The 23559-nt window shown below is 29.0% G+C and overlaps 1 protein-coding gene across 1 annotated transcript in view; it reads right to left on the bottom strand.

The window, feature by feature from the left end:
- The window catches only part of LOC129958885 (WD repeat-containing protein 17-like), a 189462-nt gene extending 166160 nt beyond the window's left edge, over nucleotides 1-23302 (bottom strand). Inside the window, exon 1 of the mRNA XM_056071608.1 lies at nucleotides 23221-23302. The gene's annotated coding sequence lies outside the window, so the exon portion shown is untranslated. The remainder of the gene's footprint in view (nucleotides 1-23220) is intronic.
- Nucleotides 23303-23559: the final 257 nt, after the last annotated feature.

The following is a 23559-nucleotide window of genomic DNA, read 5'->3' as shown; positions in this document are numbered from 1 at the left end:
TAAACCAAGATGAATATCATAACAAAAAAAAGTTTTCATTTAAAAAGTAAAATGTATATCATGAAAGTGATTAAAAATCCAATTTACTAAGAGCCCTTTTATCAGCTTTTTTACATTTTTTAATCCCAGATTTTTGAAACAATACAGTTAAGAGAACTGATAAAAATATATTTTTAACCCTTTTCTAATTTTTATTACATCTTTCGGAGCAGGAAGAAATAATTTGTTCAAAAAATCATGTTATTAACTAAAGTGTAAATAATTAAGTAATACGAGTTAATTAGGTCATTTTTGTGGAAGTTTTATATTCACTTTTTAAATGATAAATAAATTTTTAATTAATCTATAATTAAAATTATTATATTTGTTCATCTTTTTAACCTCATTCTTTATAGACGAATATTTATTCTTTATAGTTTCAAGTTGTTAATTTTTAACAACTTTATTGTGATTGTCACAAAAATAGCGATATTTTAAACGATATTTAACTTGCTTTATGGAAGCGCAGTTTTTTTATGAAAAAAAAATGTGTGCTTACTTTTTTTTTCATTATGTGGTAGATTTTAACATATAGTAAAAAAGCAAATGGAATGTAATAAATGCATTGATAGAGCTCCATGTATTTAATATATATTCGATATGTATAACAGAATTCAGGTCACAGTCTTGCAGCTTCAGTCAGAATTCTTTATTCGGGCTAATCAGTTTATAAGGAATGCTATCACAAATAAAAACATGTTCATATCTACCAAAGCTATTCCAGAAGTCTAGCTCACGTACTATGACTGGATTAATAAACATCACTCTGCGCAACAGATTGATTCAGCACAGAATTCACTTGCTTAAGAAAAAATAGTGAAAAAAGTCAACGATAAATATAGGAGGGGAAAGAATTAATATAAATAGATAAAGATTGGATTTCTTACATAAAATTAAAAAAATGAATATTATTTTTGCTTTTATTACTGCTATTGCTACCCTAGATAACACAAACTGCATGAGAGAATAGACATGATAACAACAACAACATAATGTTAATTTTAATTGTTTAATAGTTAATTTTAAATCGGAAATTAAACTGCGGCTTATATTAAGTATATATAAGCACAGAAACGTAATCTTCTATATACTTATAATAAAGCTCAATGTGTGTGTGTGTGTGTTGGCGCTCTACAGGCCAGACCGTTTGACATACAGCTACCAAATTTGGTACATGTATACCTTGGAGGTTCGGAATGTGCACCTGGGGTTTCTTTTTTCGAATTTTTAATTAGAATTTTAATTATTAATTAAAAACTAACTTTCCCGCCAAAAGAATCTTCCATTTTCCCCACCGCCAACTTTTCCGCCAAAAAAATCTTCCATTATCCCCAGCGCCAAACGAGAAAGGCTTCAGTTTTTTTTTCTCCCAACAGTAATGAGGCTAGGGTTAAAATTTTTCGGCGGATTATTTCAATCGGTTCTGTTTATTTTCTTAATGTTTTATGCATTTAAAATTAAACATTGTTAATGAATCCGTGTTTCAGATTCATTCTGAAGTACTTTTGAATTAAAATAAAACAGAATAAAGGAAATTAAAAATTTCTAATCCGCATAGAGTTACCCCAACTGGCGTAGAAAAAATCACGTATTTGCGTTACGTAACCGGCGAAGAAAATTCACGCATGCGCATTCTGTTCTGATTGTTGCCATGACAACGTTATCAATGGATGATTTAAATTATTTTTGGGTTAGTTGCATGCTTTTGTAAGTAAATTCTATTTATGTTAGTTATATATTTTTTGTATATGCTTATAGTTTTAAGTACATCGTTTTTTAAGTAGTTTTTTTAAACCCTGTTTTCAACCGTTTATTTTCAACGATTTGTTTTATTTTCTTAGTGTTTGATGCATTTAAATTTAAACATTGTTAATTAATCGATCTGCTCATAATGAATCTAAGAAAATTTTGTTGACCAACTCTTGAGATATTACATAAATTAAAAAAGATATTCTTTAGTGCCCATAAAGTTTAAACGCTGAGTGACTCTATTTTCAGTAATGAGATTATAAAAAAATGCTTTGTTTCAGTAAAAAATATTATTATATTAATTGAAGATAAATTCTTTCCACTTTAATTTAAAGCATAAATTCTACCGTTTTCAACCGTTTATTTTAAACGATTCGTTTTATTTTCTTAGTGTTTGATGCATTTAAATTTAAACATTGTTAATTAATCGATCTGCTCATAATGAATCTAAGAAAATTTTGTTGACCAACTCTTGAGATATTACATAAATTTAAAAAGATATTCTTTAGTGCCCATAAAGTTTAAACGTTGAGTGACTCTATTTTCAGTAATCAGATTATAAAAAAATGCTTTGTTTCAGTAAAAAATATTATTATATAATTAATATAATAAATTAAAGTGGAAAGAATTTATCTTCAATTAGAAGATAAATTCTTTCCACTTTAATTTAAAGCAGAAATTCTACGGGTGCTAACAGAAAATGAGAGAGATACATATTACGTTATGACTGAAGGCCTTTATAATATTATGAATGAATTATATGATAATCAAAATTTGAAGTTTTAAAATATTTTGATGAAGAAACTATTAAAGTAGAAATTGCATAAAATATTTAATTATTAAAATTTTAACGAACATTAAGATTGGCGAACCGGCTGGTCGCCAAAGGCGGCTAGTTTATCAATAAGTTAGCTCTTCAAAGGCAGAAGATTACAATACGAAGATGCTTTTTTTAAAAAAGAAACGGAAAGTTTATCTTCCTCTGCATGATGACAAAGTAAATGAAAGAAGATAACCCGTAGATGTTTCAAAGTGAAGACAGATACCTTAAGTGTAGTCAAGATAGATCTGACTGAAACTCATCAGCAAAAGGAAATAATTAGTAGAAGTTTTTATTAAAGAAAGTAAATGATTCGTTGGATGAGAAAAGACGTTTTAGAAGCTTTCAATAACAATTCGAAATAAATAACACGCGAAACAAGTTTATATGTATCGAAAGATTAACTTGATTAATTGAAAAGCAAAGAAAAGCTGAAAAATTAGGGATGGCTCGAAAAGAATGGTTTTCCCACAAGCCTTTTTGCGCTATAAAAGCCTTCCACGGAAGAAAAATTTAAGTTGTCAGTAGCCGATTCGAGTGTTAGATAAGGTTGTAAGTAACTGGTCACGTTTTTCAAAGATCTAAACAGTCGGATATACTTGGGACAATTTAGGCCCTGAGACTTGTTACAAGAGTTTTCTTGGATTTGATGACTGTGATTAGATTGATTGTCGCGACCAGATTTGTCTGATCAGTTGACTCTAGTTCAAATAATCCCGGATTTGAGACCTGCTTGAGATTTGTCTTAGACAGATGGGTGCGATTTAACTGATTATCTTGTCTTACTTTTATACAATGATTTGTTCAGTTACTCTATTTGTTAGGTTGATCTTTTCTCCTTTTACTTAGATCCTTTATTGAGTATTTGTTTTTATACAATTGACACTCAATAAAGAAAGGGTGAAAATTGGCAAATGAAAAATAAATCTACCATCAAACAAAAAGTATTCAAAACACAAACTGGTCCTTTTTTTTTTTTATCTTTTTTAACAACCTGTTTCTACATAGAAGGATAGGGACAGAAAGAAAAAGTCGATTGATTAGTTAAATTGAACAAATTAATTTATCGCAGTAATACACATGACTTCTTTTTATTTTTGGTATACTTTTTTATGACATTTCAGACTGTAAATCCCTGAATGTTCAATTATCGTCTCCTTTCAAAGGGAAAAACGAGCAGAAGCGATCTTTTTGACATCTTGGCCAATATGAATCGTTCCCCGTAAAAAGTATCAAGTAAACATTTTAAAAGCCGTCTAATTGGGTTGAAATACGCAATGATCCATCAAAAGCATATCACATATTACAATTGTTGGCTTATTATAATTTTGAGTTGTCACCTTTATATAGATATGAAGAGACGGAGCTGCAGACAATCAAAGTTTTGACAAATTTGGCGTAAAATGTGAAACATATCTGTAATTCTAGAAATAAAACAATGCGTCCAATTTTTTTTAGATCATTGCTTTTTTGAAATACAATGTGCAAAGTGGACAAATACGCAATGTGGATACGTGCAAGTGACAAATACGCAATACGCAAAGTGGACAAATTAATTTAATTCGCAAAGACTACTTTTAGGTATACTCGTTCAAAATTTGATAGAAATCTATAATTTTGATGAAAGCCCTCATATTGAATTTGATCCGTCTAGCTCATTGCACTATTGAGTTCACAGAGAGTGAGACTGGGCACCAAAAACGTGCTTTCGGATTCAGGAACTTCAAACACGTGGAGACACATTCTTGAGGACACATTTTTTGAAGATTTTAATATTTTATGTGCTTGATACATCAGACAGAAAAAATGAATGACAAATGATATTCTTTTTCTAATTTTGGGATCCTATAAATATTTAAATCCCTGAGATGCTTAATGTATAAATCACTCGTTTTATTAAAAATAGCAGTTGAATATCAAAAATGCATACATTTAGGCAACCTTTGTAAAAAGACGTTATTCAAAGAAAAAAGTAATGTTTCTTTCAAGCAGAAACAAACCGAGATACAAGTGACACACATCATGACGTTAAGTTACAGTGGTGACCGCATTAAGTAAATCACTTTTATTAAAAATTCTTAATTATTTGATGGATTTTAGAAACAATTTGCTTAAGATCACAGTTAAAAGACTTATGGAAATATTTTCTCCTAAGATTAATTAAGTAGCAAAGCTTTTGTATAGACATGATTTCAATAGACTTATCAACTCTAGCATCACATATATGGTTTTATAAATTAGCTGGTCGTTTCATGAATTTCATGTTCGTTTAATAATACCCCACCCCCCTAAAATATTTAGTTTGTTACAGTAACAATTTATCATTTGCGATGTTATGTTTAAAAGATGCTATAGGAATATATGGCATTTGATGCAATAAACCAGCTAGAGCGTTATTCGTCCACTTCTAGTATATTAACCCAATATACTAGATCTTGTGCTTTGTAGTATACGACAAGAGAGATACCCCCGACCTGCCTCCGTGTAAGGGTAAATTGAATGACACACAATTAAATTGGACGCTGGAGCGAAATGAAAATAATACTCATTACAGTACAGCCATGTGTTTACTACTCATTTAAGAGGTACGAATCACCATTGGAATGAAGGTAACTCAATTCTACACGAGTTTCGCATCCATTAGGAAATTACAGTAACTTTTCATCCTCATATCTGAGGTGTTCCCAGGTGGGATAAACTTTACGCTTTGTGATAAAATCCAGAATGTATTCTAGACATCTTTCTTTCTTCCGATTGGGACTAAAATTTGATATGTATCTAGAATTTTGTGCACCAAAAATAATAAATCATTTATCTAAGTCTTTTTGTTTTCGAATTATCACAAATGTAGAAATTGCAAGAAGGCTATCAGTTAACGAATTTAATATAAAATTTCATATATATCCTATTGACATGAACACGGAAGGTCAGATTTCTGGTTGACAGATTTTGTTTAAAATGTGATAGAAATCCCTAATTTCGGTATAAAGACATCCTTTCTTACCGTTTTGAGTTATCGTGTTCATTCACAAAACGACAGATGGACATAATTCCAAAAATGTTCTTTTCGGACTAAGGAAGGCCTAAAATATGGAAATTCATGTCATTTCTGAAGTCGAATTCTTTGACAATTTTAATACTGATTCTTTATAAATTTTGTATGTTAAAAATCGAAAGATTTTAATTTAAATTTTTTCCAATAATTGACTTTTATTAACTAGTTCATCTCAAGCATATCTGGAAATCGTCCTGTCTATCCGTCTGTCTGTTTGTGACAAAGACAACTCTAAAACGCTTTGAGATAGACGGAAAAAATTGATATACAGTCCTTATTCTAAATTTGTAGATTTTTGCCAAATTTTGAGCAAATTCCGTTTAAAAGAAGTTTGTCAAACCTGCTGTTCGAATATAAATTTATATGATAATTATAAAACAAAGAAACCTATATGTATAAAATTCGGTACACAGATGCAGCATGTATAGTGTAGACATCTTTCAAATTTTGAGTGAAATCTAACCAGGGGTTGACTGCCTGTTGGTCTGTACTTTCGGAAACATGTTAACGCGATAACTTACAAACGCAATGACATAAATATATTTAATTTGGTATGTGATTTTGTGACTGCAAGTGTAGTTTGGTATCAAATTTTTGTTTCAATTGGTTGGGAAAAATGCGTTTAAAACACAAATTCGATTTCCAGATACTCTTAACTGCATGCTAGGCATTAATCACCCCGTTCTTCAAACCTCCCTCACCTCCTTCAAAAAAAAAAAAAAAGACTCGCCAAGAATTACTAGATAGATCCAGTAAAATTGCAAATTGCTGACGGTTAATATTTCCTAACAATTATATGACAATGCCGTGCAAATCTTCGTCTGGGATACCATATTTATTAGAGATTATGCGAGAAAGTTTTTTTTTTGGGGGGGGGAGGAACTCCCTCTGGTTTTATCCACTCGTATGGGGAATTTACGGAGGGAAAATAACATAACCGTGACCATTTGAGCTGAAAGTTTGTAGAATACTTCCGTGGATTCGAATTTTTTTTTTTTAATTACGTCCTTCATTTTTAAAATCTTAACTTAAAACCGAACCTGGTGGCCACTTGAAATTTTATATGATCAGTATTTAGCTATAATATGTATATGTATATGTATCTGTATCAAATTTCAAACATGATGAGTTACTGTGAGGCGAAGCAAAATGCATACTCGTTTTTCTTCACTTTGTGACACAAAACTTATCTTCTCTTCACTTACAAAGTGGCACAAAACGTTCTTCATAGTGTAAGCATGCTAGAAAGTTGAGAGGAGAACATTTCAGTTGGTTTTCATTCCTAATTTTGATTAAATTGAATAAAAACATATTTTATACGTGGAAGAAATACATAACGATCATTGATCAGCTACTAAATCCCAAGTCAAAATAATGCCAAGATGAGGAAATAAGTGAGTTGATTCGATGACCTACTTTTAAACAATCTACCAGATTGCTGTCAGGATTAAATCGATTTTTTTTCAAATGGTCGGTATCGTAACATGTCTATTGTCAGAGGATGCTTATGAAATAGAACTTCAGTCGCACTATGAGTTTTTTTACTATTAAAAATAAGATGTTAGTAGATTAGGCCATCGAGTAAATGTATGGAGTACAATTCATTTGCAGCTAGTCAAATCTATAAGGTATAAAAGTTAACTGTAAATTTTATATTAAATTCGTAAAAAAATCAATTACTTATGAAAAATCCCGTATGAATTCATGTATTTAAAATTAGTAATAAATTAAAAAGTAAATTTTCATCCCAATGAAACAAAACATAAACATCAATTAATTAATAATCAGGAATTAAAAGTCAATTAATCAAAAGAAGCGTCATTAGTGTTGCGTGTATTTAGAAAAAGAATTTTTTTGAAATATTTTTTAAATAATATGTAGAGTTTGTTTAGATTGAAAAATAAAAGAAACTGAAAAATAGAAAAAAAGGAAATAATGAAAAAGTATCTTTAATATCAATTTCTCCTCAAAACTATTAATAATGTGGCGTTGAAAAATTAACATTATATGATGGATATTTAAAAGAAAATTATAAAATATAATTCCAAGTCTGAAATTTGTTTTAAAAATGAATACATTGTTTTTTGCATCTATTATGAAACTTATTAGTTAAATTATCTCAAAATAGAGATATATTTTTGCTGAACGCTTGATTTGAAATTAATTTTTATTTCATACGAAAGTTTGTAAATTATATTTATCAACAAGTAAAATATAAATGTTTTTTTAAAAAAAATTCACACATATTATTTCAGCATCAAAACTATCATATAGTGTGAGACAAAAAATTATTATGCTTCTAATTGCCAGAAAAATATCTTTCTATGAATTTAAGAAAATCAGTATTATTTAAAAGGGATATGATTTATTTAAGATTTTTTTTGCATTTAAATTGAGCATTTATTAATTTAGATATGCTAATGAGTTAGGATTTTGCAACTTTAAATAGAGGTAAAATATTATTACTTAATACATTTTCTCATTTTTAATTATATTCAGCATGGTGAAATTGTATTAAAATTTGGTATCATTTTAAATCATAGCCTGATTCATATTTAGATTATGAAGGGTAGATAGAAGATGAGTAATCTAACAATCTCACAGTAGCAAATTTACACCTGGTATGCAGAAAATGGCGTTTCTTCTGTAATTGCGCACTATAATATCAGGCATATGTCTGCTGCATCAATTTTTTTACGGGAAAAATAATTCTTTTCGGGAAAGATAATCGTGTCAGGAAAAAGAAAACAAACGTAGAATTCCCAAGCTTGCAGCAAATTAAATTTGTGAGTAGAAAAATGAAGTGTGTGTATATATATATATATATATATATATATATATATATTTTGGTTTAATTTTTATTTGATTTTTTGTTTTTCCTATTAACTTGATTCTAATACTTTTGTATATATATATATATATATATATATATATATATATATATATATATATATATATATATATATATATATATATATATATATATATATATATATATATTTTGGTTTAATTTTTATTTGATTTTTTGTTTTTCCTATTAATTTGATTCTAATACTTTTGTGTGTGTATATATATATATATATATCGGGTGGGCAAAAAGTCCGTAAAAATTAAAAAAATTCATAAAACCCGTAAAATTAAGCAAAATAAAAAACGGTTTGCAGATATAGCATCAATAAGCCATGGGGTTTTTTAGGTCAGAAAAAAAACTAATTAAAAAAACACCCGATAGATGGCGCTGGTATGAACGATTTAGTTGGAAATATGCAAATGAGACAGACAATTCTAAATACTTACGCTCGTGATCCAGAATCAGTTCTCCGTTCCATGCTATGTAAGTAAACAAGAATGCTATGTGGAAAAGATAAAGCTTTGTTGGTAAAGCTGTTTTACCTGAACCAAGAATCAGCGACTCTTGCACGTAATTCCGACTTCAGAAAAATGGGAAGAATGGGACCTTTAACAATGGCAGACCTCATAAAGTTTGTTCAGCGATTTGAGGAAACTGGATCGCTGTTAGGTTCGGACGACCAAGTCTAATGCAGACATGTTTGGAGCACGTTGCGGCCGAAATGGGAACATTGGCTTCCGAAAGAGCGGCAGGGACTAACAGTGCATGAGAAGCTGGAAGACGCTTGGGATTATCACCATCCTCGATACGCAACATTCTTCATGGAGTTCTTAATCATTATCTATACAAATTACAGACTTCTCATGAGCTTTTAGAAGCATATGCGAGGTGGGCTCTCTCCAAAATTGAACAAGATCCCTCCTGGGTCTTTAACATCTTGTGGACAGATGAAGTTCACTTTTCGCTCCATGGCGAATTTACTCATAACTGTCACATCTCGACGACGTCAAATCCAAGAGTGTACGTTGAGAAACCACTGCCTTCCCCTAAAGTCACAGTGTGATGTGGGTTCACAGGTTCCTTCTTCATAGGACCCTTCTTCTTTGATGTGTTCGGTAAATGGGTGGAAAACGGTGATAGTAAATGTTCAGATTTATTTCACGTTTTTGAGCGAAAAGGTTATTACACGTTTGCGTGAAATAGATGCGCATTCTACTGTTATGTTTATGCAAGATGGAGCAACAAGTCACACTGCTATTCTAGTCAAGGAATTCTGATACAGACGTTCGGGGAAGAGATAATCATTAGTAGACGTTGCAAGTTTCCATGGCCTTCTCGGTCACCATATATGACACCAGCAGACTTATAGCTTTGGGGAAATTTAAATTCCCGCTTGTATCGATCCCGTCCACCCAATCTGTCGGAATTGAAAGATTCAATCCGCCGAAAGCTGTCTTGTGTACAGCCGGACATGCTGCACTGTGCCGTTGTTGGATTTGTGACACGCCTGCAATGGGTAATCACTTGTGGTGGTGGACAGGTTCAATACATATGGAAATAATAAATGATTTGATAACATTATTTTTGTTGTTTGCGTGTCTATTCTAATTGCGTATCATTATGTACGAAACGCCACCTATCGGCTGTATTTTGAATTATTACCTTTTTTTACTTAAAATAAATCCTAAACCTGCAAACCCTTTTACTATTATGCTTAATTTTAAGGGTTTTATGAATTTTTAAATTTTTTACGGTCTTTATGCCCACCAGGTATATACAGTGTGATCAAGAGATAACAAGAGGTGATCGGAGCCCTGTAGCGTGTTATGTACTGGACAAATTATAACAAAATTTGGCTACCATACATATTAAAGTATGCAGTTTCAATTTATCAAGAAAAAAAATTAGTACCAAGAAACTCCGATAGGGAAAATTCTGACGCTGCTATCGAAACCTTTATTATGTAATTTGCTTATACGGGTACTTTGTGACACGATATCGAGGATAAAAGGAAGGGTTGCGGAAATTTAAATCATTCTGCAAGAATTCGCCCGTAGATGGCGTTATCACCACGTGAACGTGCCTTATTAGTCACGCTGTTTTATCAGCGGGATGAAAATAATACTGCTGCTCTTCGTGAATACTGGCGGTTAAAACAGTTACGTAGAGGATCGATTACAATAACTAACTTACGAAGAATAGTTTAAATATTTTAAACAACATTAATTTTTGGCGTAGAACTAGGCCGACGACATAAAGGTATCAAGCAGGAATATGTTGAAAAAGTTGCAATTGCCGTTATGGATCAGGCGTTAGCTAATAAGCAGGGTACCAGCAGTGCACGTTCAATATCACGACAAACAGATATCCAGTTCTCGACTGTGCAGAAGATATTGCTTAAGATCCTGAAATTTTAACCGTATAAGATAATACCCATTCTTTGATAACACTGATCTGAATCTTGACGATTTCTGGTTGTGGGGCTACTTGAAAGGCGTTGTGCATCAAGAACATATTCCTAACATTCCTACTTCAAAAGCTCAAATAACGTTACATATCAAATGAATAAATGCCCATATGCTGCAAGCCACCGTCGAAAACCTCACGTACCGCATACGATTATTGTCACATTAGGCTGGTGGTCACTTTGAGTCAAATTTTTAAATTACTATAATAAACGTTTTTCATTAGTATTTGGTGTGTTGTTATATACTGTTTCTATTGGCAGTTATGTGTTCTTTTTTTCACACATTATGCGCTTGCAGAGCCAGGATTTCCTTTATCGTCGTTTTTGGTACTAATTTTTTTTCTTGACAAATTGAAACCGCATACTTTAATGTGTATGGTAGTCAAATTTTGTTATATTTCGTCCAGTACAAAACACGTTACAGGGCTCAGAACCCTGTTATTTATTGATTGCCCTGTATATATATATATATATATATATATATATATATATATATATATGTGTGTGTGTGTGTGTGTGTGTGTGTGTGTGTGTGTGTGTGTGTGCGTGTAAACATAATTGTTTTGAAAGCAGAAGGCAGCTTTAGAGGACAAGGAAGACACTTGGCATTTTTAAGTTCGTTTTATCGCGGACAAGGCACATCCGCTCACCGCGCGGCACAAGAGAGAAAAAAATTATCCATGCTCTTATATAACATGAGATATTGACAGGGAAAATATTTTTGCACAGTGCTTATATACTATTAAGATTCTGATTGGGATTTCTCACACATGTCGATTCTGATAAGGGAAACACAAGGATCTTTTTTAAAATAATGTGCTTACTGGACATTTTTCTATCCCTTCACGCGGAGCGTTTGAAAATGCAAATGTAAGCATTTTTACAAAGCTTCTCTTGAATTAATTAAATAGGAAAAGTGGAATGGGGCCAGAAAATAAGAGAATATTTTAGAATGACATTGATATGGACTGAATTAAGTTAAAAAATTAGGAAGTAATTCAGTTTAATTTAGATTTTAAATATCATTACACACACACACACACACACACACACACACACACAGATATATATATAGAGAGAGGAACAATATTATATGAGAAGTGGATGTAAGAGCCGACAAATACAAAAAGAAAAAAAATAATTAACCTGGAAGAGTCACAAAGATTATTGATTTCAGTACAAGTCGTTAGCGTATTTAAATTAATAAATATTTAATTTGAATGGAGAAACAATTCTTAAATATCCCTCCTCTATCTTTTTTTTTTTTTAAATAAGGCTGCTTTTCTTAAATCTGCAACAAGAGATATTTTGCAGGAAAACAGAAGCGATATTTTGCAGGAAAATAGAAGAATATTAATTTTTGTTTCACACTTTAATATTAATTTACATTCTGAAATCTGTTGCAATATTATAAATCTTAAAACTCCATATTGGAAAAATAAAATAGAAACATCATTTATTGAAATTGCAATATATCAGAAATAATTGTTTTTCTAAATTATCATTACTCAGTAATTATAAATTAGAAATATAATGGAATAATTTTCATTTTAGATATAACTGAGAGATCATACAACTTTTAAAACCAGTGGCCATTACATTATCATCGATAAAACGAAACAGAATAAAAAACACTGTAGATGCTTAATGCAGAGAGGAAAACAGCAGGCTCACTACCATACAAAAAACACAAAACTAATAATAAAGAATAGAATGGGGATGCCTGCTTCTATTGCAATGATCCGTATATATTTATGTATCCTTATAATTTCAGTAAAAAACAGTTTGCATTTCGTTTTTAAGAGTTTTTATAAGAATGGCTTCTCATACAAACTATTTTATTTTCTGTAATTTATGGCTTTAAAAACATTGTAGATAAGTTATTTTTTAAAAATGAATTCATTTTAGACGCTCTTTCAAAGGTAATTGCTGTAAGAAGGGTTTCAAGTTCTGTTGAGACCTTTGCAATTACGTCACTAAATACGAGAAGAACAAATATTTTCCTAAAATATCAGCTGCTTACTGGCACTGCATGAAAAAAAAATGTTTTCTTAAAATAAAGAATAGAATCTTTAAAATTTGAATGAATTTATTTGGTTTGAACATTTGGGAATTTACAAATATTTCCAGACTGGTTAAATTGCATGATGTTGTGATCTAGAGGAATAAAGATACAGCAAGAATAATTCGCATCGACCTACAATATAAGGCTTATTATTCGAATATTGCAGTGTTCTTATTAAGAGCACATTCCGAAAACTTACATTAAGAAGGAAATTGCTGCGCTGTGGCAATTGAGTGGCCGAATGGGAATTTATCAAAGTGTAGTACTTGATAGTAATTATATAAACTCTTTGAGAAAGTATTCATTTCTTATAAATCTTTCTTAGATTTAACTCGTTCGAGATAAATTGCACAACTTGTGTGCAATAATTGCAATTCAATAATATCAGCTTCTGGGGATGGTCTCCAAAAAAGGCGCCGTCTCAAATGAATTAATCGTTATTCTCTATTGTTTAAAAGCCATACAACAAAGAAGAAGTCATCTAAACAGTTCATTTTTTACCAGGAAGCAAAGTCTAACAAGAGACATATATGAAGTCTTATAATTTAACAATATTTATATCTTATAATTTTATTCATCATGCTTAGATGATTCCGTAGACAATCCTTTGTTAAATTTTGAATTTTGTAATAACTTAGAATTTTGTAGATCTGGCATAACAACACAATAACCATAAAAATCAATATAATAATCAGAAAATTCAATAAAATATACACAAAAATTCATATAGTTTAACAAAACAGTTATTTCTTTCATGTCATAAATGTCTCGTCTCGCAGACTTGGTTTGACATTTGTCATACACTAATGAAAATAATTTGTCTTATTTTCTTGATTGTTGCAGAATTGAATGAAAGGGCAAATCATTTATTGTGATAAAAAAGGCCTCTTGTTTTAAAATAGAAGCATGCATCTTTTTAAATTTTTCCTACGACAAAGGAAAATGCTCTTCAAAAGCTTCACCACAAAGAACAAGCTGTTCACGGACTTAATAGCTAGTCAAACAACTCTCCTAATAAATAGTTCATGTATAAAATATACCAAATTCATACATTGGGTTACTGAATTTAAAAACACACACACACACAAAAAGCCTATTTCTTTCACGCTGAAAATATTTTGTTTAGCGATTCTCTGGATTAGTGGGATCAATGAAGAAAAAAAAAAGACTTTCATCCTTTTCAATTTTGAAAAAATTAACGAAAATAAATAACGAATTAAACATTTGTACTGCTATTTTCGTGAAGATAATAAAAATAATGATAATTTTTTTTATGAAAAAAGAGGAAATGGATGCGTCATATTTTTTTCCACCACAAAGGAAACTGCCTTTCAAAAGCTTTACCACAAAGACCGAGCCGGTTATCGAAAATACCATCAAAAATCCCCTCCACCCAGAAGGATTGAAACATACAGTATCAAAGCATTGAAGCATATCTCTCAAACAAGAGCAAATTCTCCTTAAATAATAAAGAAATACCTTGGAGGAAATAATGTTTATCGTATTCCCGCAGCTTAAACGAAACGAATTTCTTTTTTAATTTAGTTTCGGTGGAAAGAATTTCCCCTTTTTAAATCTTCCTTATGCAAGCAGGGATTTTCCGATGTCGGGTTATGAAAACTGGGGATATAACAAGCTTTTGAAGTAGCTCTTATACTCCCGGATCCTTTATTGCTATTTTCGGTTGAAATGGAAAGCTATATAATAAATGTCAGTAATAAGTAGTGGTTTCCTTTTCCTATTATAGCAATCTCGGAAGAGAAACCCAATTACTTGCTTTAATTTAGAGGAAAACAGCAGAAAAGAAATCATTTGTGGAAGATCAAGGATGTTGTGCAGCAATATTTACAATGAAGAGATAATTTCTTGTACAGAGTAGGGATATGCCGCAAGCACATCACCTAATACCTGATAGTTAGCAAATAAATAATGTTTGGGTTACTCTCTTTACAAGCATTTGATATTTTTATATGATAAAAGTTGACCTGTGAAAATTCTGGATTATTTGATTCGTCGTAAACTTTTGATTTGGAAAAGATTTCTCAACTTTAAGTCAGCACTAAAATGAGGTTGAAGACAATTATCAGATAAAGACAGGATTAGCTCAAATCTCTGCTATAACAAAAATAAATATAAGCCCCATCTTAATCTTAAGTCCCATGTTTCCCATAATCTTTAAAGTTACGAATTATTCTCATGCATTATTTATTGCTTAAGGGAAGGAGGAATTGTATATTCTGATGTAAGTGGGAATAATTTACATGGACCTGCTTTCAAAAGTGAGATCCAAAATTCATGATCAAATTAATTCAGTTTATCTATTTGAGAAGTTTTCTTTACTAGACGTTAAGTAAAAAACATTTGAACTCTCAGCTCTAATTTCTTACTTTGAAATAGACTTTTGTGATTATATTACAAATCCAAGAGTAATATATGAAGAACTCATTTCTGACGTGTGGTAGAAAATATTTCGAATATAAAAGGCACATTTTATAAAAGATATTACTTGATTCCAAATTTAAACAATTTAACAATAAATCTTTTTTCAAATGCATATGACATTTTCACTTGAATTGCAATGTTTTTTATTATTCATTTTTAAGGCGCCATTTTATTTTCATTGAAGTAAATTTTATGAGATATTTATGCGTTTCAAAGCTTGATGCCACAAATACCTATCATTCCATTACGGAAATAATAAAAATATTTAATTAATTTTTCAATGCAAATCTGAATGCATGAATTGCTGTCACAAATAATAAGGCTGAATTTATTTTTATTTTTCAACTATTTATTCTCTTATGCTTCAAATTTAACTTTAAAGAGAAAATTAGGAAATGAATACATCGTTTAATGACAAAAATGGACTTTGGTGTATTCAATTTAAAATGACAAAAAAAAAAAAAAATTCTTAAAAGGAAGACATAAAGCTAAAAATGTACTTCATTTGTCAATTATTAAATAATCTAAGTTTATCCAGAAAAAATCATAGTAACATAGATATGCTTTTCCATAAAGAAAAGAGTTAAATAAAATAAACTATCATTACAAAATACATTTATACATACTGCTTTAGTTATGCATCACAAAATCTATCTGATTTGAGAAAACTATTGGTGATAAAAGATATACAGAATACAATATGAATAATTATTTGTTTTCTGCAGTAATCGAACCGTCATTTGATTCGAAATTTTGTATTTAATGGAGAGAAAAAAAAAAGAGTTTAACTTCTTGAAAGGAAAATAAAACTCTTTTAAACAAATTCCTTTCCTTTGTTTGTCTAAATAATTCTGATTGACATGAAGTTTAATGAAAAGCGTCAAACCACAGAAAAATATTTGAATAAACTCTTTGTGAAGAGAAAAAATTTCTAAAATATCGGCAGTCAAGCAAACAAGGAAAATTTTTCAGGTTTCTCCCATTACTACCTGAAGCATGTAGAATTACATAGAAATGGTTCAAAACTATATTTTTTACTCCAAATCGATAATGAATAAAAAGCACACCAGCAAGCAAAATGATTAATTAGTTTTTCGAAGAAATTTACTTCGAGAACTTTTTTAGTTTGAAAATTTTATGATGGGAGATTCGTGACAGTGTTTTTTTCTTCAACAAACAGACAGATTATGTCATTTAATGGGTTCTAAAATACTCTTCAATTATTCACTGTAAAGTAATGTACAGAAACATTAGAAATATATCCAGCCAAAGAAAGCTGATTGCTTTGCAAAAAAACATATTTAAAAAAACATTTAAAAAAAGTTTTAATATCTTGAGGCTTTTTAGAAAGCAGTAATTGGAATTGCAATCAATAATATAATGTCTTATGGCATTTGAGTTAAAAAAATAATTAATCGGAGTACTGAAAAATCATAAAATATAAATAAAATGATTAATAATTTTTGGGCATGAATTTGAATTTTTTATTCGTTACATAGAAAAATCAAGCGGGACATTTATTTCTTCAATTAATAGATTTTTAAAAAAAATTAAGACTTATCTCTCAAAAAATTAATAATAAATGAATGTAATATTGTTGAAAAAGGCATAATAATATTCGCTCACTGTTTTTTTTTTGTATGCAGAAAATCGTATAATTTAGCACACATTTTTTCACATAGTTGTATCTTTACAAGTCCGCATTTCTAAGCGATTTATAGAATCTTCAGAACATTCGTTGTAAACATTTTATTATATTCCTATTATTCATAGTTAACATATTAGTATGCATTTATAATTCTGTTTCCCAAAAAGGATGAAAAAGTACGACTAAATTGGAAGAAAAATGCTGAATTATAAATATAAGAATTAAAACAAAGGCATATAGTTATTTATTTTTCTTAATAAGAAATCAAATAATTTATTTTACCTATTTTAAAAAATCAAACAGGATAGCTTCATAGAGCTTTACACATTTTGTTTAAAAATGAATAAACAAAAATTGATGCAGTTGAAAAAATCACTTACAATTTTGTTAATTATTTATAAATAACAATCGTAAACATTCTATATAGTGTAGAATGTATAGTGTAGAAGTTTTGAATGTTTTAACAAAACCCGTCATACCCTTATCAGATTCTAATGGTCCCGAAAGTATGAGTCCCGATTTCATTATAGGGTCGCAAAGAGACATTAATTTTCTTAACATTTATTTATTTTAAATACTTCTTATTTATGCGAAATTGGGTTTCCGGTGTTCATTTCAAAAAAATCCAAGGAATCACACAAAACCCATTATAGAAAAATCTAAAATTCCATGATTTCAGGTTTATTAGTGCTTACACTCATTATTGAATTCATAAAAAAATGCGTCAATAAATTTTTATGTTATCTATTTACATAACATATAGAAAAATTATTTAATATTTCTTAAAATGTATTTGTTGGGAAAAAATCTATATTTAGGAAAGATCATCATATGAGAAATGCAAATTTTATTTTATATGTAGGTTTAAATTATATAAAGTAATAGTAGGTAAAATTATTATGAAAAGGCACTAATAAAAAATAAGTTTTAATATGATTTTTCAGGATATAAGTTCCGAAATAAATACTTACTAAAATCGAAATGCAGATGCGATACTTTTGATAAATGGCTGCTTCAAATATCAGATGCTGCAACGAACAATGAGTATGTATTTAATAGATTATTTTTGGAATTTAAATTGAAATCAGTGACATTTTAACAAAATAAGTACAGAATGAAATATCAATATTAGAAAGGAATAATGAAAAGACAGCAGTTTACTTGGATAAGAAATGTTCATTTAAAAAGAGCTCTAATGCTGGAAATAAAAGAAAATGGAATAGCACACAATTCAGGTTTTGCATTTCTCACTTGTAGGAATAAATATAATTTTTTTGCTTGAATATATAGAAGAGGACTGGATTCTTTTACAGGAATAAATGTAAATAGTTTATGAAAAAAAAAAAAGACGTCCCCTGAAAATAAGACCTAATACGGCTTTTGAAGATAAGATGAATACAAGATTTTATATTATTTTCGGGAAAATATGTATCAATTTATTGATCTGAAATTTTAATCAATTCATTTCCATCAACTATGACAATATAAACTTGTTACTCTCAGCAACTGTAGCAATTTAAGCAAATATAGCAGGTTTCTGCTTCTTCACAGAATTGTGTCTGCTCAAATGATACTATAACAGATAAAATGTAATTCATAATATTATTCTTGGTTTTCTTATTTGTTATATGTCAAAACAGCTTGATATTTTATGGAAAACAATGCCATATTAGCAAGTATTCAAAATATTGTATGTAGACAGAGACGTTTAGATTAATCAAAAATAATATATTTCAAAGAGTTATTTATAAAACGGAGTTATTAAGAGCAATGGAGTTATTATTAAAAAAATTATAGAATGGAAATTTATAGAATGTCGTATTTAAAAAGTTTTGTTATTAACATTTAAAATTTTAAAATCATTAATATAGCTCATAATTAAGTAGAAATTACTTTGATGCATTAAATCAATATAAAATTTTCTTAGAAAATTAATTTAAATATATATTGTTGGAAACGAGCTTATAAAAAAATATAAGGCATATTTTGAAGACACAATGTATATATTTGTAAAGCATAATTCTAATCTTCTATTTGCCTTTCTCTTGAAAATGGATTAATATATCCAACTTTAAATAAAAAATATGAACCGTGAAACAATGGTATATCTTACACTGAATAAAAATAAAAATTATTGAACAAAAACTATCCTACTACATGATTTACACTTTAAATACGATATTGATAACTTGTAACTTAACTTAACGAGCTGTATATAGAATAAATAATAAATATTAAACATTTTCCTGCATATTTTTTCCTTTTCTTTGCATAATACATTCCCTATTTAAAAATTAAAAAGGATTTGTATATATAAAAATCGCAACTGAAAGTTGTTAGTTTTCAGTCAGCTTCTGAAACTTACGTGTTTTTATTAAAATAAAAAATATAATTTAGAAAATTTCCTCGAAATATTTACAACAATGAACAAAATGTCTTCTTCGACTGGAAATAATAATTGAGATAAAAAGGAAAGAAAAAAAAATATAACTAAAAATTCTTACTTTTTTACACTTTATTCCAAGAGTCTTTGGAAAGTAGTAGACTGCTCAGTCAAGCGAACAAGATATTTGGAGAAAAGTTAAACGTGAGCCTTTTATATACAACAAAGGAAGTAAATGCAAACTAACCATATCCAGCCTATTAATCGTAAACATAGAAGTATTGCCAATGCTTACGAGGCAGAATAAAATTTTTAAGGCTTAACACCTGAATGCAATGCATATTAATTTCTTCGTTAACACATTTTTATTTAAAAACTATTTTCTCATAAGGTTGTGTGAATTAGTTAATTTTCTGTTGAAAGTGATAAAAACTTGAAAAGATTATGGAATAAAATATTATTCAGTGATATATATTAAGAAAATGCTCTATTTAAAAAAATAACAGTTATTATGATGTTCTACTTTCAACTATTTTTTGAAATAGAATCATCTTTATTTATATACTTTAAGAAAAAGTCAATTTTAATTTCGATTGCAGTTTTTGAGAATTAATATTGTTTGAAAAATCATTTCTCAGTTCCATTGATATTTTTTCTATCTAAGATCAAATGCAAATTTATAAGTGAATTCTCATGTCATTCTAAAAGACTTTAGTAACTTACAATATAACAAGAAATTTAAGAGTTGCGAAGAAGCACTCTCGAGGTTTTAGAAACGTTTTAACCAAGAAAAAACTTTATTTAAAAGAATTCTATTGAATTAATATTTTATGCATGAAGTTAATATCTTATTTTGAAGTTAAAATTATTTGCCTTATATATCAGTGAAGAGCTTCTATGATGTGAAATTCTTCACAGCTGCCGAATTTTAGTGCATGTATAAACCGGATTTGTTTCCACATGATAAAATAATTGAAAGAAAAAACCTTAACTTAAAAAACTTACTTAAATATTTATTTTTCCTTATAGTTATTAGTTTTATCTCTTTCCAATTTTTAACGATAATTCAACGTTTTGTAAGAAAAAGTAATACATTTTCTTACAATATATATTTAAAATTCTGATTACTTCATCTTTGTATTTTTATGCTGAGTGAAAATAATATTATATATGCAAGTAGAGTAATATCTAGATTAAATAAAAAGCAGCAAGCAAACTACTTTACGATACAAAGTAATGACAGAGTTTAGATATTAGAACATTCCTTTTTTAAACCTTCCAATTCTTCTTTCTTAAACCTTCTTCCTTAAACATTATTTACAGAACTCAATAAATAGAAAAAAAAAAAAACTTGATAAACGTACATATGAGTTCCCATATTTGATATATGAACTTCGATTCCCTCATATTTCAAGGGATTTTTTTGCCAGTTTTGAAGATTTGTAATTGGAAAAATATACTGGCTTCTATAAAAGTCAGATCCAACGAATTAAAAATATATAATTATTTCATTATAAATATTTGCAACTTTAATCTTTTAAATTTATTGAATTCTTATCTGATTTTCTCAGTCCTTTTTAAAATTATTATTAATGCTTAATATGATTACAAAATATCTTTATAAGCTAGCCTTGAATAAAATATTATTTGCTGAAAGCGATGTAATATTTCTAGAAGTATAAAATTTGTCATCATACAGTATATCTGATGTTCAAAATAAGTATATAAACTTCTTGATATGCCTCGAGGAATATTTCAAAACAAATGTATTTTTTGTCTGTAAAGAACTGTTATGAATATTAAAAATAATCCATATCATGTCATTAAATTGCAATAAAAATTATATTTTAGATTTCTTCCCTCTTTTCTTACACAACTACTCACGATAAATACTATCAGACTTTCTGTTTTCATTATTTTTATCATGCATTGGATTTATCCAATTCAACTGAACTAAAATAATTTTATATTCCAAAAGTTCTTATTAATTTTTTATACGGTTACAAAGTTTCAAGAAGTGACAAGCTAGAAAAGTCTTTGAAGTGTTTCCTCATAAAGAAGATTGATTAGAATTGTTTAGCCTCCCAAAAATAGTAATGAATTTTTGTCATCTTTTTCAAGATTAAATAACCAAACTCATTCTCCAAATCATGATTTATCTCTAGATATCTACTTTTTTAGAACGGAAGGTATTGAAAATGCCCTACATCAGAACTTTCCTTCTTTCCTTGTTGAAAGTTATCGAACGAGAACACAAGATTCCGTTTATTTCCTCAACCATTTCAGTACGTTTTTTTTTCCTCTCCATTTTTTTTTTTTTTTTGCTTTCCTCAATTTCGGATTTAATACTTTTCCTTTCGTTGACGATTTTCTCTTAGAAAGTCTTAGGGGGACAAAATTAGTTTATCTATCCAAACATTGAAAATATATATTTTTGAAAAGCATTGCTATAAAAGGTGTATTATAACGAAATTCATTTTAGTTGCAACCTAAAAACGGTGTCTCATTCTTAGAAATTTGTTTATTTTAAACTTGCATATCTTTTAGCTATTTTTGACAAAAACTTTCAGCTTCTTTTACTTGTTTAAATATTACAAGAAAAAATTCTTAGTAAATTAAGGGACAAAAATTCTATTCAACATATGACTTAAGATATTTAAAAAGAAAAACGAATATCAACAAAGTTTGGGAAACTTTTACTACTTTAATATTTGGTAATAATATATTATTAATTTTTGTTCACTAATTTAGTTAATAAAGAAGGAAAAAATTAAATGTTTTGACATTGAAAATAGTCGTTTTAAAGGTTTAAGAATCCAGGTATACAATAGGATTAAACATTTTTAAATTCGGAGGTAACGCTCTTCCGAATGGAGTTGTTGTTTATGATGATTGCATATTTTCAGTGTTTTCATACCAGCCGTGAGAAATTTTTACATAAGAAGGGAAAGCCATTAAAAGAAGGTAGATGTACATTTAAATCTTTAAAAAAATATTCTTTTATATTTATCTAATACAGTCAAGAACTGTCAACAAATTATTGTAATTTTTAAAAGTGCGTAATGAATTAAAGCTAATAAACTAGAATTAATTAGAATTTGTTAAAATCTATAAAAATATTTAATTTATTATACATTATATAGGATTATAATTGTATTTTATTAAATTTTATCCATATATTGATTTAAAGGTTATTATTGATCACATAATGGCAGAAATCATCGATACGTTTCTAATTGTTACAAATACCAAATTGGTAAAGAAAATAGATTGTATTTAGCATGCAAATCAAATTAGTTTTCTGAAGCATTAAATTTACTCGAAAAGCTGCACCTCGGATATTCAACAAAAAATTTTCCTATAACTGAGAATGCATAGCAAAAGAGTTTCTCTAATGCTTATGAATGAGATTTTGGAAATAAAAGGCATCCATTATGCCCATTTAACACAGAAAGCTACTTTAAAAACTTTTTTTTGAGAAAGATATATAATTAATAATTGAAAGATTTTCCTTCTATATCTATTGTTTTAATTGAATGCAGAATTCAAAGTAACACCAAAAAAGGGATCAATAATCCTTCAGCTTAATCCTTTTATCGCATACGCAAATTGTCCATTTCTTTTCCATCTGTTTAATTACTAGTTTGGTGCGATTCTTACGTTAGGCGAAAAAGGCCCTGTGAAGAGAATAAACAACTCACCAAAGTTGCCTGGATCCTAACTTCTCGCAAATAGAACCTTTATCTGGAGATACTTCCCAAAAACAAGTAGTTGGAATAAGTAGGAAAGAGAAAAGGGGACCATTCTTGTTACATTAATGTTTGCTTTTCGCTAGAATCTGTTGTCAAGGGAACGTGACCACCTCGTTCTTATCGATCCGAACCTTGACGTGTAATCCCCTGGGGTTGTACATGTAGATTCCTTACTTTTAACAACATTCATTTCCAAAGTGAGATGATTAACGAGAAACTCATTTGCAAAGCCGGAATGATGCACTCTTCTTAAAACAGACGAGTGAAATTAGGATCATCCAAACAATT

Source organism: Argiope bruennichi, chromosome X1, assembly GCF_947563725.1.
Source record: "Argiope bruennichi chromosome X1, qqArgBrue1.1, whole genome shotgun sequence".
NCBI lineage: Eukaryota > Metazoa > Arthropoda > Arachnida > Araneae > Araneidae > Argiope > Argiope bruennichi.
The sequence above is the reverse complement of the archived record's forward strand: the minus strand, read 5'-3'. Positions and strand labels throughout refer to the sequence as shown.